Source organism: Oratosquilla oratoria, chromosome 33 (genome assembly GCF_046742065.1).
Source record: "Oratosquilla oratoria isolate Oo_2021 chromosome 33, ASM4674206v1, whole genome shotgun sequence".
Taxonomy (NCBI): domain Eukaryota; kingdom Metazoa; phylum Arthropoda; class Malacostraca; order Stomatopoda; family Squillidae; genus Oratosquilla; species Oratosquilla oratoria.
Genome location: NC_134809.1, coordinates 26,030,541 through 26,048,040, shown reverse-complemented (window position 1 = coordinate 26,048,040; position 17,500 = coordinate 26,030,541).

The window sequence follows — 17,500 nt, the reverse complement described above, 5'->3', positions numbered from 1 at the left end:
TTTATCTATTTATTTATTTATTTATTTATCTATTTCTACATCAGTCTTTACAACACTGACCTATCTTATACTATCCTCTTTTCGTAATTATTTCTCTGTTTTTTTTTTTTTTCTCATCAGGGTCCCGATCAGTCTAGACCACTTTCAGACTAAGACCCTCCCACCCATCAACTAAATGAAGTCGTCTGGCGCAAACCAAGGAACATCTATACCGAGAGCCACGGTAGTAAAGATGTTCACACGATTGACGCGGTTTGCCCGGGCGTGATGCTGAGAGGAGGCGGGACCCTCAGGACTCGGCCAAGATGGGTGGGAGGCGGTTGCGGTGGGCGGGACTTTTACCCGTAGGGAGTGGGTGGGAGTGAGAGACGAGGACGAGGAGGAGGAGGAGGAGGAGGAGGAGGAGGAGGAGGAGGAGTAGGAGGAGGAGGAGGAGGAGGAAGAGGGACTCTAGTGGTGGGGTTGCGCTCAGGGAATAGGTGGGAGTGTGAAAGGAGTCAGGAGGTTTCTGGGGGGGGAACTACCCGTATGGACTGGGTGGGAGGGTGAGAGGAAGAGGAGGAGGGCAAGAAGGAGGAGAGCGAGGAGGAGGAGGGTGAGGAGTAGGAGGGCGAGGAGGAGGAGAGAAAGGTGGAAGAGGAGAAGTGGAGGAGGAGGAGGAGAGGGGTGGAGGATGAGGGAGAGAAGGATGTGGGGAAGGAGAAGAAGAAGAATGAGAATGAGAAGGAAGAGGAGTACAAGGAGGAGGAAGAGGATGAGGAGGGGAAGAGGAAGATAGGAGGGGAGGAGGAGGACAAGAGGGTGGAGGAGTGGAAGGAGAAATAAAGGAGGAGTAGGAGAAGAGGAGGAGGGTAGGAGGATTGGGAGGAGGAGAGAAGAAAACGAGGGGGGTAGGAGGAGTGGAGGAAGGTAAGGGGAAGAGGGGAGGGGGGGAGGAGGGGAGGAAGGGAGGGGGAGGAGGAGGAGGAAGAGTATGGGGAGGAAGAGATGAAGGAGGAAGACAATGGGGAGGAAGAGGAAGAGATAGAGGGTGAGGAGGAAAAGGAAGTGGAGGGATAGGGGATGAGGAGGAGGTGGAGGGGAAGGAAAAGGAGAAGGAGGGCGAGAAGGAGGAGGAGGGAGAGGAGGAGGATGGGTAAGAGAAGGAAGAGGAGAAGGAGGTGAAGGAGGAGGAGGTGGAGGGGAAGGAGAAGGAGCGTGAGGAGGTGGAGAAGGAAGAGGAGGAGGATGGGTAAGAGAAAGAACATGGGTAAGAGGAGGAAGAGGAGAAGGAGGTGGAGTAGGAGGTGGAGTAGGAGGAGAAGGGGAGGAGGAGGAGGAGAAGGGGAGGAAGAAGAGGAGGAGGAGAAGGGGAGGAGGAGAAGGGGAGGAGGAGGAGGAGGAGGAGGAGGAGGAGGAGGAGGAGGGGAGGAGGAGGGGAGGTGGAGAAGGAGGAGGAGGGGAGGTGAGGAGGAGGGGAGGTGGAGGAGGAGAAGAAGGGGAGGAGGAAGAGGAGGGGAGGTGGAGGAAGAGGAGGGGAGGTGGAGGAGGAGGAGAGGGGAGGTGGAGGAGGAGGAGGAGTAAAAGGAGGAACAGGAGGAGGGCGAGGACGAGGAAGATAGGGAGGTGGAAGAGAAAGGGAGGAAGATAAGGAGAATGAGGAGCATGAGGAGGGGATAGAGGATGAGGAAGAAAAGGAGGAGGGGAAGGAGAAGGAGGAGAAGGAGGAGAAGGAGGAGAAGGAGGGGAGGAGGAGGTGAGGAGAAGGGGAGAAGGATGTGAGAAGGAGGGGAGGAGGAGGAGAAGGAGGAGGGGAAGAGCAGGAGGAGGGGAAGAGCAGGAGGAGGAGGGGAATAGCAGGAGGAGGGGAATAGCAGGAGGAGAGGAGGAGGGGAAGGGGAGGAGGAGGGAAAGAGGAGGAGGAGGGAGGAGGAGGGGAGGACGAGGAAGAGGTCAGGAGGAAGAGGACAGAAGGAGAAGGTCGGGAGGAGGAGGACAGGAGGAGGAGTATGGGAGTAGGAAGAGCGGAGGAGGAGAAGGAAGTCGGGAGGAAGAGGACGGGAGGAGGAGGAAGAGGTCGGGGGAGGAGGAGAATGAGGAGGAGGAAGAGGTCGGGGGAGGAGGAGAATGAGGAGGAGGAGGTGCAGGATGAGGATGAGGTGGATGAGGAGGAGAAGGAGGAAAAGGTAGAGGAGGAGGAAGAGGTCGGGGGAGGAGGAGGGGGAGGAGGAGGGGGAGGAGGAGGGGGAGGAGGAGGGGGAGGAGGAGGTGCAGGAGGAGGAGGAGGTGCAGGATGAAGAGGAGGTGGATGAAGAGGAGGAGAAAATGGTAGAGGAGGAGGAGGAGGAGAATGAGGAGGAGGAGGAGGAGGAGGAGGAGGAGGAGGTGCAGGATGAGGATGAGGTGGATGAGGAGGAGAAGGAGGAAAAGGTAGAGGAGGAGGGGAAGGAGGAAGAGATGGAGAAGGGGAGGAAGAGGTGGAAGGAAAGGAGCAGGGGAAGGAGGATGGGGATGGGGAGGGGGAGGAGGAGGAGGAGGAGGAAATGGAGGAGGAGGAGGAGGAGGAGATGTAGAAGGAGGAGGGGGAGGAGGAGGAAGGAAGCTAAAGTAATGGGGGCTACCCACATGGAGTAAATGGGAGTGCGAGAGGGTTGGGAAGAATGTGGGTGAGAATGTGAAAAGAATGTAAGAGTGTGGGTAGGATTTGTCCCCGGAGTGGCTGTCGACATGGCGAGGGGGCTGAATGGTGGCTTTCCATGCACAGCTACCATTTCGTCCCTTTTCCTCTGAAGACAAAATTTATGTACTATTCAAGCTGTCGGCAGGTGATTTTTATTGAACTTAGGGGAGGACCTCAAGCTGACTGGATCATTACTATTGTTATCATTATCATAATTTATATTAACCATTATCATCATCATCATCATCATCATCATTATCATCATTATCATCATCATTATCATCATCATTATCATCATCATTATCATCATCATCATCATTATCATTATCATTATTATTATCATCATCATTATCATCATTATTATTATTATCAATTATTATTATTATCATTTATGGCATTCTCGGTATCAGGAACCCCTGAAATTTCTGTTGGCACTTACAGAATATCGGCCTGGCCAGTACCAGACGATTTTATTCAGGTTAAGGTATCCCATAATGTATGTTTTGTCTCAGATTATGGTCATTTGTCTTAAGCAAAGGCTTAGTTGTGGGTTCGAATCCCGCACTCCTCTCCGGTTTCCAGTAATGAGAATATGTTACCTGCCCCAACAGCCCTTAAAGCGCATAACAGGGGAAAGGGGATAGTTTCAGTCGCAGCTACTCAGCGCCTCATGGTGTAGGCTCCTTGCCACTACCTTACAAGTCTAAGCAGGTGATGTGAAGTTGTAGGCTTCCAGTGATTAAAACACAAGGTAATGATGATAACTATATCACATATCAAAGAAGAAATGGAAGAAGAAATGGAAGAAGAAATGGAAGAAAAGAAATAGAAGAAGAAGAAGAAGAAGAAGAAGAAGAAGAAGAAGAAGAAGAAGAAGAAGAAGAAGAAGAAGAAGAAGAAGAAGAAGAAGAAGAAGAAGAAGAAGAAGAAGAAGAAGATGAAGAAGAAGAAGAAGAAGAAGAAGAAGAAGAAGAAAGAAGAAGAAGAAGAAGAAGAAGAAGAAGAAGAAGAAGAAGAAGAAGAAGAAGAAGAAGAAGAAGAAGAAGAAGAAGAAGAAGAAGAAGAAGAAGAAGAAGAAGAAGAAGAAATATTTGGCGTTAGTCAGAACAAAATTTATAAGATATTGAAGTGGGTATAGCGGTCTCAGGCTAAACAAGCCACACCTCTTTCTCCACTGACCAATCACGGTTGCTTTAGAATGACGCCTATTGGATGAAAGGGTCTGTGCAGGATGGTTGTGATTGGTCAGGAAATAGAGTGGGCGTGTCTTATTTTGCCTCAAATCACGGCGGTGACTATGACTACTTGAGGACGATGAGTAATTTTTCTCTATATTTTTATAATTTTTATGATGGAATCGTAGTAGTAAAGGGGTAAAAATAATAACAACCTCTTTTACAGAAAAAGAAAAATATCATAATAATAATAATACTGATGATGATGATAATGATGATGATGATGATGATGATGATGATGATGATGATGATGATGATGATGATGATGATGATGATGATGATGATGATGATGATGATTATTATGACGATGATGATGATGATGATGGTAGTGATAGCAATGATGATGATGATGATGATGATGATGATGATGATGATGATGATGATGATGATGATGATGATGATGATGATGATGATGATGATGATAATGGCAATGATGATGATGATGATGATGATGATGATGATGATGATGATGATGATGATGATGATGATGATGATGATGATGATGATGATGATGATGACAATGATGAGGATGACAATGATGAGGATGGCAATGATGATGATGATGATGATGATGATGATGATGATGATGATGATGATGATGATGATGATGATGATGATGATGATGATGATGATGGCAATGATGATGATGATGATGATGATGATGATGATGATGATGATGATGATGACAATGATGAGGATGACAATGATGAGGATGGCAATGATGATGATGATGATGATGATGATGATGATGATGATGATGATGATGATGATGATGATGATGATGATGATGATGATGATGATGACGACGACGACGACGACGATGGCAATGGCAATGATGACGACGATGATGATGATGATGATGATGATGATGATGATGATGATGATGATGATGATGATGATGATGATGATGATGATGATGATGATGATGATGATGATGATGATGATGACGATGATGATGATGATGATGATGATGAAATGCTGCTGCTGCTGTTCTTGCTATTGCTACTGCTGCTGATGATGATGATGACGATGATGATGATGATTATGATGTCTATCTATATATCAAGAGCTTTTTCCCTTTATAAGTGAGGTAGCCAAGCCAAAGGCCTTCTCCCCTCCACCACCCTTTCCCCCCTCTCATCTTAGCTCCTCATGGATGACGGGTCATACCTGTATCCCGGCCACTGCCCTGTGTCAGATAATAATAGTAATAGTAATAAAGGTGATGATGAATGTAATGATAATGATAATACTGAATGAATGTTATAGCCCACGACAGACTATTCTATTCAGCTCAGAGCAGGATTCTGATCTGAATTGGTTTAAAAGTATCTAAATTAGTTCCTTCATGGTCTGTCTGATGCCAAACGACTTAATTCAGCTGAAGGAAATTCCTGATGGAGGAACCACAAACAATCTACGGACATTAACTGTAAACATAGAGACAGATATAAAGAGAAAAGAGGAGCCTACGCCATGAGGCGCTGAGTAGATGGGACCTAAGCCATCACCTTTGTCCAATTATACAGGTAACAGTCGACTGTGGGAATCGGAGAGGAGTGCGGGATTCGAACCCATAACTAAGGGAATGCGAGACCAGCACGCTTACGATTACGCAACCAGTGTACATGATGTAAAATCATTTGCATTAACTGCTTTAGAGGAGTTGTGTCTTATTGCATTGCTTCTGAACCAGATAGTGGGCCACGGATGGTCCTTCGTCTAGAAGGAGCTAAGGTGTTTGTAAAAGGGATTAAATGGGTGCTGGATGGGATTGGGATTGGGTGGAAGTGGGGTGTATGCCTTGTCTGGCTACCCCTTTATAAGGGGAGAAAGTCTTGATATATAGATAGATCGATCGATTGATAGATACATAAATACATACATATATAGACAGATAGATAGATAGATAGATAGATAGATAGGTAGATAGAATTAAATACTTTATATTGTTTGCTCAGGCTAATCCCAGGCATTCTTATCTGGATATATAGCCATGATGAAGAACTTTAATTATTTTCTTCTGGTTAACGGCTGAAAATTTCACTCATGCTGAGACTTTTCCTCAGCCAAGTGGGACAAGATTGAGTTTTACTCATGAGATTTTGATCTGACGGACGACAGATGATTTTATCGAGTTCAAATTACATAAAAGTAATGAAAATTTAATTGAAAAAAAAATCGAGAGGAATGTGAATGGAGGGAGGGAGAGAGGGAGAGGGAAGGAAGGGCGGAGGGAGAGATAAAAGGAAGGGGAGATGGGAGAAAGGAGGATGGGGAGGAGGGAGTAATGAAGGGAAGGAGAAGAAGAAAATTATTGAAAACAAAGTGAAGAGGAGGAAGAGGGGTGGTGGAGGAGGGTGGTGGAGGAGGGTGGGGGAGGAGGAGGAGGAGGAGTAGTGGAGGAGGGGCGGTGGAGGAAGGATAGTGGAAGATGTGGTGTTCCACGCCGCAACCAGTTTAACTAAAAAATCTAAAAGACAAACAATAATCAGGATCTGAGGCGTGAGTGACCGCCCTGCCAAGGCGCATGAATGGAAAAGGAGGAGGAGGAGGAAGGATGGGAGGGGAAGGAGGAGGAGGATACGGAGAAAGAAACGGAGGAGGAGGAGGAAGAGGGGAGGGATGAGGGGAGGGATAGGTGGAGGAGGAGGGATGGGAGGGGAAGGAGGAGGAGGATACGGAGAAAGAAACGGAGGAGGAGGAAGAGGGGAGGGATGAGGGGAGGGAGAGGTGGAGGAGGAGGGATGGGAGGGGAAGAAGGGGAGGATACGGAGGAGGAAGAGGAAGAGGGGAGGGATAGGTTGGGTGGGAGGGGAAGAAAGAGGAGGATACGGAGGAGGAAAGGGGGAGGGGGAGGGGTAGGAGGAAGTATGGGAGGGGAAGAAAGAGGACGATATGGAGGAGGAAGAGGGGAGGGGTAGGAAGAGGAGGAAAAGGAAAAATATGAAGAGGAGAAAGAGTGAAGAGAGAAAGAGGAGGAAGAAGAAGGAAAAGGGATAAATAAAAGAGGAAGAAAAGGAAGAAAAGAAAGAGAAAGATAGAAAGGGAGGAGGGTGAAGAAAAAGAAGAAGAGGTGAAGGAGGGGAAGAGGAAGAAAAAGAGAGGAAGAGGAAATGGAGGTGGAAGAGGAGGAGGAGGAGGAAGAGAAAGAAAACTGGGAGGAGGAGGGAGAAGAGAGTGGGAAGTGAGATGAAGAGAAGAGGAGGAGTAAGACAAGGAAAAAAGAAAAAGAGGAGGAAGAAGATGAGGAATAGAAGGAAGAAGAAGAGGAGGAGAAGAAGAGGAGTAGAGAGGGGAGTTGAAAGAAACAGTACAAACTCCCCTCAGCCTACATGCCTGATCTACCTGCTTGTTTCTTTGATCCTCTGCCTGCCTGACTTGCCTGCTGACCTGCCTACTGACCTGCCTACTGACCTACCTACTGTTCTACCTGCTAACCTGCTTATTCACTTGTCTGCCTTCTTGAAGACGACGTGTCAAGAATAGTGAATTAGTGTTAGATGTCTTTCGAACAGCGGGTCGATTCCACACGAGGAAGGTGAGTAAGGAAGAGGGTGAGGGTGAGGAGAAGATGAGTAATGAGTATTTTGTCAGCAGTAACCAGCGCTTCTATCCTTGGGGGGTCACGACTGAGCCGATGGGGCGGATTCATAGAGGTTTTGGCAAAGGAGAAATTTAAGGAATGGCGAGGTGAACGGAAGACTGGTAGATATTCAATATCACTGTTCTCTCTCCCTCTCTCTCTTTCTCTCTCTCTCTCTTTCTCGAGTAAAGATGTCTCCAATCACAAAACAATATTGTGTGGCTTTGGTCCGTAGGGGTTTTTACTAATGTCCCTAAGATATTGACAGCATAAAACATGCAATCAATACCAAATATGACATGATGAGAAGAGAGGATGAGTTTGTGGTTCTGGGAGAAGGTGAGTAGACAGAAGAAAGTAAAATCGGGATTAAAATTGAAAACAAAGGCGCAGAATCTTCATGGCCCACTGCAGGTCCTGTCTATCTCACGGAGGACGATGCAGTCTCAGCGCCCCATCACATGACTTAATCCGTCTTGGTAAAGTTGTTTGCATGGTGTTCGCTGTTGGCGTAATCGGAAGCGTGCTGTTCTCGCATTCGTTCATTTGTGGGTTCGAATCCCGCACTCCTCTTCGATTCCCAGCAGTGACTGTTTCCTACCCCCAACAGTCCCTAAAGCGCATCACAGGGCAAAGGTGACAGCTACTCAGCGCCTCCTGGCGTAGGCTCCTCACCACCACCTTTGTATGGTGAGAAGAATGTGTAAAGTGTTGTGAGTTGGAATGATTGTGACTGTTTTGAATGAAAGATTCTGAAACTAGTGTCATCATTTTGACAACACTTATTAAGCTGTAGAACCTCTGATATCCGCCACTGCAGAGTGGGGTTGGAAAGCCACAAAGGAGCGAATCGAACAGTTGCCATACCACATCCCGGTGGTCGAACCCGGGGTTCCTACGTTTGAGGTAAAGACGCTATCCACTGTCCCACCAGTACTCTGCCAAGAGAGGGTGAGTTAGGGTGAGAGACAGGGTGAGTAAAGAGTGGATGGGTAGATGACGAGAAAGGTTGAGTAATGGAGAAAGTGAGTAGAGCAAGGGTGAGTGAATGAGGAAAGGAGAGGTCAAGTGGGTGATCCGGAAGAGGGTGAGTAAGGGTGAGTGGGGATAGGGTGAGTGTGTGAGTAACAAGAATATGAGAAGATGAATAGAGAAAAGATGATTCATTAAATAGAGGATGGATGGGATACGGGGGAACAGTGTGAATGAATGAGTAGGAGAGTTGATGAGTAGAAAGAGGTTGAGTAGGTGAGTAAGTAAATGATGCAAGAACTGGTTTACCAAGAAAGTGGTTAATGAATGGAATAGACTTATTAACCATGTAGTGAGTGCTGAAACTATTGTTTGAAAACATGAGATAACTTTATGGAGAGGGATGAAAGATGGAAAGGGACATTGAACTGTCTAATGTAAGCCTTATGGTCTCCTGTACTCTCCTCCATTCTTATGTTCTTATGACTGGGTGATGAGGGAGATTTGAGTAAGGACTATGTGAGTAGGTGAGGAGAAACACGGTGAGTAGATGAGTAGGGGATGAGTAAGGAGAGTTCATGGGTAAGGTGAGTTGATGAGTAAGGAGAGTTGATGAGTAAGGATAATTGATGAGTAAGGAGAGTTGATGAGTAAGGAGAGTTGATGAGTACAGAGAGTTGATGAGTAAGGAGAGTTGATGAGTAAGGAGAGTTGATGAGTAAGGAGAGTTGATGAGTAAGGAGAGTTGATGAGTAAGGAGAGTTGATGAGTAAGGAGAGTTGATGAGTAAGGTGAGTTGATGAGTAAGGTGAGTTGATGAGTAAGGTGAGTTGATGAGTAAGGAGAATTGATGAGTAAGGAGAGTTGATGAGTAAGGTGAGTTGATGAGTAAGGAGAATTGATGAGTAAGGAGAGTTGATGAGTAAGTAGAGTTGATGAGTAAGGTGAAATTGGAGGTGTGAAGGCTTTGCCACCAGATGATTTTATTCTGGCTAAAGTGGTCATCACACTGGGGTATATTTCGTCCCACATTTTACCTCCAGCCTCCATTGAAGAGCTAGAACATGGCTTAGCATACAGAAATCTAAGTTTCTCTAAGAACATTTCAACAGAATTTCTAACATTTGTATAGGTTTACAGTCTCTTAGTTCATCATTTAGCTTTGCTAAATATGGCAGAAAGATAATTTGATATTTGGAGATTTGAAAATTCAAATATTGTAACCGAAGTGTTTGTACTCAACCGAACTCTTAACGGTCGGTGCTGGTGATAATCCCTTTAGACGGGAATTATAGAAGTTAGTGTATTGATATAGAAAATAGAATATATCTTTGTGATACTGTCTCTTACTAGAGTAAGTTAGTTTTAAGTCATCATGATAGAATAATAAATCTAGAAAAAAATAAACAAATAAACAAATGAATGAATAAAGTAAAATGAAGAAATAAAAAAACAAAAAATAATAGACATAAATGAACAGAGGAAAAAAAATGAATTAGTAATAAATAGATAGACAAATGAATGAATGAATAAGAGAAATAAGTAGTTATAGATAGACAGGTAGATAAATAGTTTAGTAGATAGATCGATAAATTTATATAGATATACAGACAGACAGAGACAGATAGATAATGAAAAATATGTACATAATAGATGAATGAAGAGATAACTAAATATGATAATAAACGAAAGAATTAATTAATATATAATAGATAAATAAATAAAAGTCAATGAGGACCACAGTAGTGATAAGTTTGTTTGGAAGAGTTTTAGGAGACAGTAGGGTGAAGAATGATGGGGGAAGAGGAAGGAGGAAGGAAGAAAAGGAGAGAGGCAAGGGAAGAATGTAGAAAGGAGGGAGAGAGGAGGGAGGGAGAGAGGAGAGAGGGAGAGAGGAGGGAGGGAGAGAGGAGGGAGGGAGAGAGGAGGGAGGGAGAGAGGAGGGAGGGAGAGAGGAGGGAGGGAGAGAGGAGGGAGGGAGAGAGGAGGGAGGGAGAGAGGAGGGAGGGAGAGAGGAGGGAGGGAGAGAGGAGGGAGGGAGAGAGGAGGGAGGGAGAGAGGAGGAGGGAGAGAGGAGGGAGGGAGAGAGGAGGGAGGGAGAGAGGAGGGAGGGAGAGAGGAGGGAGGGAGAGAGGAGGGAGGGAGAGAGGAGGGAGGGAGAGAGGAGGGAGGGAGAGAGGAGGGAGGGAGAGAGGAGGGAGGGAGAGAGGAGGAGGGAGGGAGAGAGGAGGGAGGGAGAGAGGAGGGAGGGAGAGAGGAGGGAGGGAGAGAGGAGGGAGGGAGAGAGGGAGAGAGGAGTAAGGGAGAGAGGAGGGAAGGAGAGGAGCGAGGGAGAGAGGAGGAAGTGAGAGAGGAAGGAGAGAGAAAGGAGGGAGGTAGAAAGGAGGGAGGGAGAGAGGAGGGAGGGAGAGAGGAGGGAGGGAGAGAGGAGCAAGGAAGAGAGGAGGAAGGGGAGTGGGAGGGAAGGAAGAAGAAAACCAAAAGTGAAGAAGAGATAGCATGAATAAAGTAAAAAAAAATAAGAAGAAAGAAAATTGAAATAATATGAAGGAAAAAAGTGAAGGCAATATGGCGAGACGGGGGAAAGTCTCAATGGCGTAGTGAAGACAGGTGCATTATTTATGTGGTTAATTTCTAGTTGTTTTTTTAGCGTGATAAGCATGCACTGATATTCTGTAACCCATTACTACCACCCTTGGGCAATAGGGTGTGTGAGAATGTGAATGTGTTTGTGTGTGTGTGTGTGTGTGTGTGTGTGTGTGTGTGTGTGTGTGTGTGTGTGTGTGTGTGTGTGTGTGTGTGTGTGTGTGTGTGTGTGTGTGTGTGTGATTCACCATGATCTTGGATCACGTGTTGGACTGTGATCGACAGTTTTTACCCTCCCGGAAAAGAGCTCAGAGCTCTTATATGACCGATCTATGGGTAATGCTGTGACCTTACACGCACACACATACCCAACTCCCCGCCCACGAGGGTTGGAATAACGACTCGCAGCTCAGCGATACTAAAATTATTTTAGCCCTGGGCGGGATTCGGACCGGTATCGCCGTAATGGCGACTGGGATATCTACCACTGCGCCATCGTGTGTGTGTGTGTGTGTGTGTGTGTGTGTGTGTGTGTGTGTGTGTGTGTGTGTGTGTGTGTGTGTGTGTGTGTGCGCGTGTGTGTGTGTATAAGGTCACAGCATTAGTCATCTATCAGACTATTTATGTTTGAGGTCTCATCCGGAGGGTAATAACTATCGATCACGTGTTGGACACATGATCCAAGACCATGGTCATAAATCATATGTGTATCACATGAAAACATACAATAATATTACAAATGAAAGAATATTTTTCTTGAAAATATATGAAGTGAGGACAGGCTCTTGGAGAAGAAGGCATATCATATCTTTTCATTGACGAAACAAAAGCTCTTTGTTGATTGGTTCCAACTATTTGTTTGTTGTATTAAAAGAGTTGGATGATTGTGGCGAAACTATAAAAGAAAGGAAAACAAGAAGATCTTATTAATTATCACCCATTTGGTTTGTTATCAAACATTTTTCAAATATTCTAGAAAATAAATCAGATATATCTTTAGCTTAGAACCAACCAAGACAGCACTTATAAGTGAATATCTAGTTATATACAGCATTTTAATGAATCTTTAAAACGAGGAAACTATGTTTGGATTTCGTGGATTATGAAAAGACCTTTGACTCGGTGGAACAAGTGAGAATGCACTCAATACACAAACCGAGCGAAAACGTAAACATCGTAAGATTTATACAGAAGGTCTCTGTGCATATGTGTGTGTGCGTGTGTGTGTGTGTGTGTGTGTGTGTGTGTGTGTGTGTGTGTGTGTGTGTGTGTGTGTGTGTGTGTGTGTGTGTGTGTGCGTGCATGTGTGTGTGTGAACATCTCTGTAAATTTTACATACTACAACAAGTTTTGTACTTCATTCTAATAACGACAAAGAAACTCGTATAACAATACTTTGTTATCATTACCCATTACTTGATAAATATAATACACACAATATCAATGTTATCCTTTTATTTACGAGAAGCTTTCTCTATAACACTTTCAACACAGTGGAGTCTATTACATATTTCATTCTGGCTAGATACAGACGACTTGAATCAGTTGATTTGGTCAATAAACTTTTGACTGAGAATTCGATCCAACATATTCTCCTTCAGATAAAACTCCCCAATTTCTTAACTCACCAAAACTCGCCTGACGTTAGCCAAAACAAAACCCATAAAGAACACCACCCAATTGAAGACCTTAATGACCGGTTATTTCTGTGGACTCTGGCCGAAATGGTAGCCAAAGACGATTGGCTTCCCGGTCGGCCGGTAACGAGAAGATAGTGGCTGCCGAGTCCGTAATTGGCGTTGCTACGAGTGCCTCCTGTCATTACACGTAAAATATGATTAAGGCCAAGCTTCGGCTTGGTTCCAGGCGCAGCGGTGATTTGCGAGTCCTGTGCTTTATGTGACCATCTTTTTTTTTGTATTGGTTCTTGACCACGCTGTGATATACACAGGGGTGTAAATTTGGGTATATATGATATATTGCACATTCACGTGCATATACATACACAAGGGCATGTGTATACATGCGCATATGTATGTATGTGCATGTAGTTACACATATATGTTACGTATATACATATACATATACATGTACATTATATATATATATGTATATATATATATATATATATATACATATATGCATACATATACATATTCAGACATATACATATACATATATGTCCTACATATTTACAGTGTATATATATATATATGTATATACAGTATATTATATATATATATATATATATATGCGCACACACACACACACACACATAACCAGACGTCTCATCCCTAACTACACACACACATAAACAAACATCTCACCTCTAACTATTAGTTACTGCATTCAAATATGTCTAAGTAAAAGTGTTTAGGAATCATCTATAATTCATTCTCCTTTTTCTTCCTTAGGATTCGGATACACTCCAGGAACCGATAAAGCTTCCTTAACCCTAATACAGTAAACAACATTCGAACTCCTCTTTCTAGATTAATTAATTCCTCTTACTAGTATGTATGCCGCGTAACTAGAGGTAGAAGGTGAGGAGACTACGCTAGGAGGCGCTGAGTAGCTGCGCTGAAGCCGCCACTTTTGCTCTATGATGCGTTTTAAGGACTGTTGAGACTGTCATTGACTGTAATTGGAGAGGAGTGTGGGATTCGAACCCACAGCTAAGCACATGCGAGACCAGCACGCTTACGATGACGCTACTAACGCACACGTATTGTATGCAGAAAGAAATTCATTTACTTGCATTTCTCTAGATATGTTTGAGAATCCCAATATTGCTCCTTTTATCTAGAATTCTAAGATACGTTCGTAACGGGCCTAGTGGGTTAGAGCGTTGCTACTTGGGGCGGAGGTCGAGGTCTCGCTTGTTCGAACCCTACCATTAGCGAGTTGGGCCAAGGGTATGGTTCATTAGACGCCATGCTACAAAGTTCTCTGTAAGGAGCACCGTCCTAGCCTCCTTATGGATGCTAGTTCGCTAAGTTGAAAGGAATCATCATCATTATCATCATTATCACATCATCATCATTATTGTCATCTTCATTAGTGTCATCATCATCATTGTCAACATCATCATTGTGATCGTCATTGTCATCATCATCATCATCATCATTAACACATTATCATTATCACATCATCATCATTGTCAACATTATTATTGTCAACATTATCATTGACATCATCATCATCTTTAGTAAGCTGTGTTTTGTGTACATAGATTCTTAAAAAAGTATTACTCTTTCGCAGAAAAAAAAATATCCCTTGTAAACGTAATACAGGTGTGATTAATGTATACTTAGGTTAATTATAATTGTACGTTCTCTCTATCCCCGTTTGTGTAATCTGGTTTGCATTAAACAGATTAACGCATTACGTATGTTTCGTTCACTCAAATTGCTTACAAGGCGACAGAAATAGGAAAAATATGTATCGATCTTATACGCGTAAACACTTATTCTAATATATGTTTTCCATTTATTGTTTTACTTATTCATTGATTTATTTATTATATTAATTTGTTTACTTATTCAATTGTACATCTAGTTAATTATTTTATGTATATATATATATATATATACATATATATATATATATATATATATTATATATATATATATATATATATATACATATAAGAGTATGGGTGGAGGAAGAAGAAGCGAAGATGGGCTGGAACTCCTTTATTGCTTTTACGTTTCCACCGACTCGGTCTTCTACAAATAGTTTGAACCTTACAAAACTGTTTGTAGAGAGCTTACTGAAGAAGACCGAGTCGGTCGAAACGTATAAGCAATAAAGGAGTTCCAGCCCATCTTCGCTTATTCTTCCTTCACACACACTCTCATCTGTCTAAACCATTCATCCAATTTATATATATATATATATAAACTTATTTATCAATTTGTTTATTCATTTATTCATTGACTTACATATTTATGTTTTTGAGACACTCTTTCTAGAAAAAAAAATACAAACCTTTAAGATAGAATACTTTATGTCTTACAGATTAATGAAAACGAGGAATTTAAACGAGGTTATATCCATTGTAGACAGTTTCAATTTGTACATACGCTTATGAGTTTTACCTTTCGGGATATATAAACATAATATATATAATATATATATATATATATATATATATACATGTATATACATACAAGTACACACACACACACACATACACACACACACACACACACACACACACACACACACACACACACACACACACACACACACACACACACACACACACACACACACACACATACAATGAAGGACCAAATGTCAATATAGAGCAAGGTGTCAATAAAGAACAAAATTATAATGTAAGGCATAATGTTGAAACTCAAGACGTGTCAAAAAGAAAAATCACGAGTTTCTTAATACCATGGACTTAAAAACTCGTAGTATTAGGAACAAATTCCAAGAAATACAGGCGTATGTCAAAAGCAAAAATCTCGATATGATAGGAATAACGCAAACATCATTAAATGGTGGAGAGTTTTAGAGAAAGTGAAACAGGATGCATATGATAGTTTGTGGGTAGAATTAACGCAAACAAATGGACAAAAAACGAATATAGGTGTAATATATAGGCTAAAAACATGATCATTAGCAGACGACAAACTGTTGTTTCAAGAACTGTCTAGTTTCTGCAACCGGGACTTATTTATAATGGGTGATTTAAATTTTACTGGTATTGGACCCTTGAACATGGCCATATAGGTAGTCGCTTGATAGATTTTCTCGGTGACAATTACTTAGTTCAGCATGTAAAAGAGCCCACAAGACATGAAAACTTACACGATCTATTGATCACGAACAGCGAAAGGATGATAACCGATGTAGAAGTTGGTGAAACTATTGCAAATAGCGATCACAACTTATATTCAAACTGCTAAAAAAAATTAGAATAAATACTTGTGTATCTAAAATACCCGATTTCAGTAAAACTCAGTTCATAGGACTACGTCAGGAGCTTCAGCTTACAGATTGGGACGCAAAATTAAGCGAAAGACCTGTAGATCAGATATGGAAAATATTTCAAAATACGCTCACTAGAATTATTCATACCTACATCCAGTTTAAGGACAGACGCCCCCTAAATCAGGCTCGTCCAAAATGGCTTGAAAAAGAAACTGAAAAAAGTATTGCTAAAAAGAGACAGGCTTATAAGAAATACAAGTGCTCGGGTGCACCTAATGACTATCAAAGTTATGTAATAATACAGAGAGATTTAAAAGAGATAATAAAAAACGAAAACGGCAATACGAAATGAATATCGCTGATAAACCCAAAGAGAATTCCAAAGAATTCTATAGTTACATTAGAGATAAAAAGGTTATTAGGAATCACATTGGCCCACTATTATCGGCTGACGGTCAACTTGATTATTTAAATGAAGGAATGTGTGATATTTCAAACAACTCTTTTTGCTCAGTATTCTTAAACGAAACACCTCAAAGCGAACTCCAAAATGAAACTTGGGAAAAATCTAAAAATGAACTTACTACGATAAAAGTAACAGAAGAAAAAGTTAAAAAGTGTATAGAGAAACTCAAAATTAATAAAACACCAGGGCATGACGGTTGCCATCCAAGAATCTTAAAGGAAATTAAAAATGAGATTGTTGTTCCATAAGGAATTATTTTCAAGAAATCCATCATATCCGGAGATGTCCCGAGAGAATGGAAGCTAGCTAACTTTACTCCTATATTCAAAAAAGATGACAAAAAGAAAACAAATAACTACAGTCTGATAAGCTTGACTTCAGTTATGGAAACTGTCATCAGAGATGCTATCGAACATAATTTAGAAAGTGTTTGATAAATGACATGGAGGCGTGAGGAGGATACAAGGGGGAGGGGGGTGAAGTCATCTGCTCAAAAATATTTGTTTAATTAGAATAATAAAATCATTCAAAGAACAAATATCTGCCATAACATACATGCAAAGTATAATTATAGCAGTCACTCCAACCCATTTTCTATTAAGCTAGTTATCCTTACATGTTTTGGACACATCACCGATACCAACCACACTGACGCCACTGAGGGACTTGTCACAAACTCCCAATACTTCAATCCTAGAATTTCTAATCTTGTGAGGAAGAAGCAGCAGCATCCATCTCTCTAAATTAGTTTATAAATTGTGCCTTAGTCTCATAAATCTTTCCGAATATTATATTTTCAAATTATCTACTCTTAAAATTGCAAGTCAATTTTGCCAATTTGCTAATTTTCATTTTTTTTTTCGCTGCCTTTGAACCAAATGTTTCGTTTTTAGTTACTTAGAAAATGTCTCTGGAATGTACTATTATTTGTTTGAGTGGCTTTCATTATTAAATCTTAATATAAACAGAAATCTGTTTTCCTGAACAATGCTAAGAAATAAATGCAAGAATCGTTTCACATGAACAAAAGAGGAAGTGGGGGCGTGCGGGTC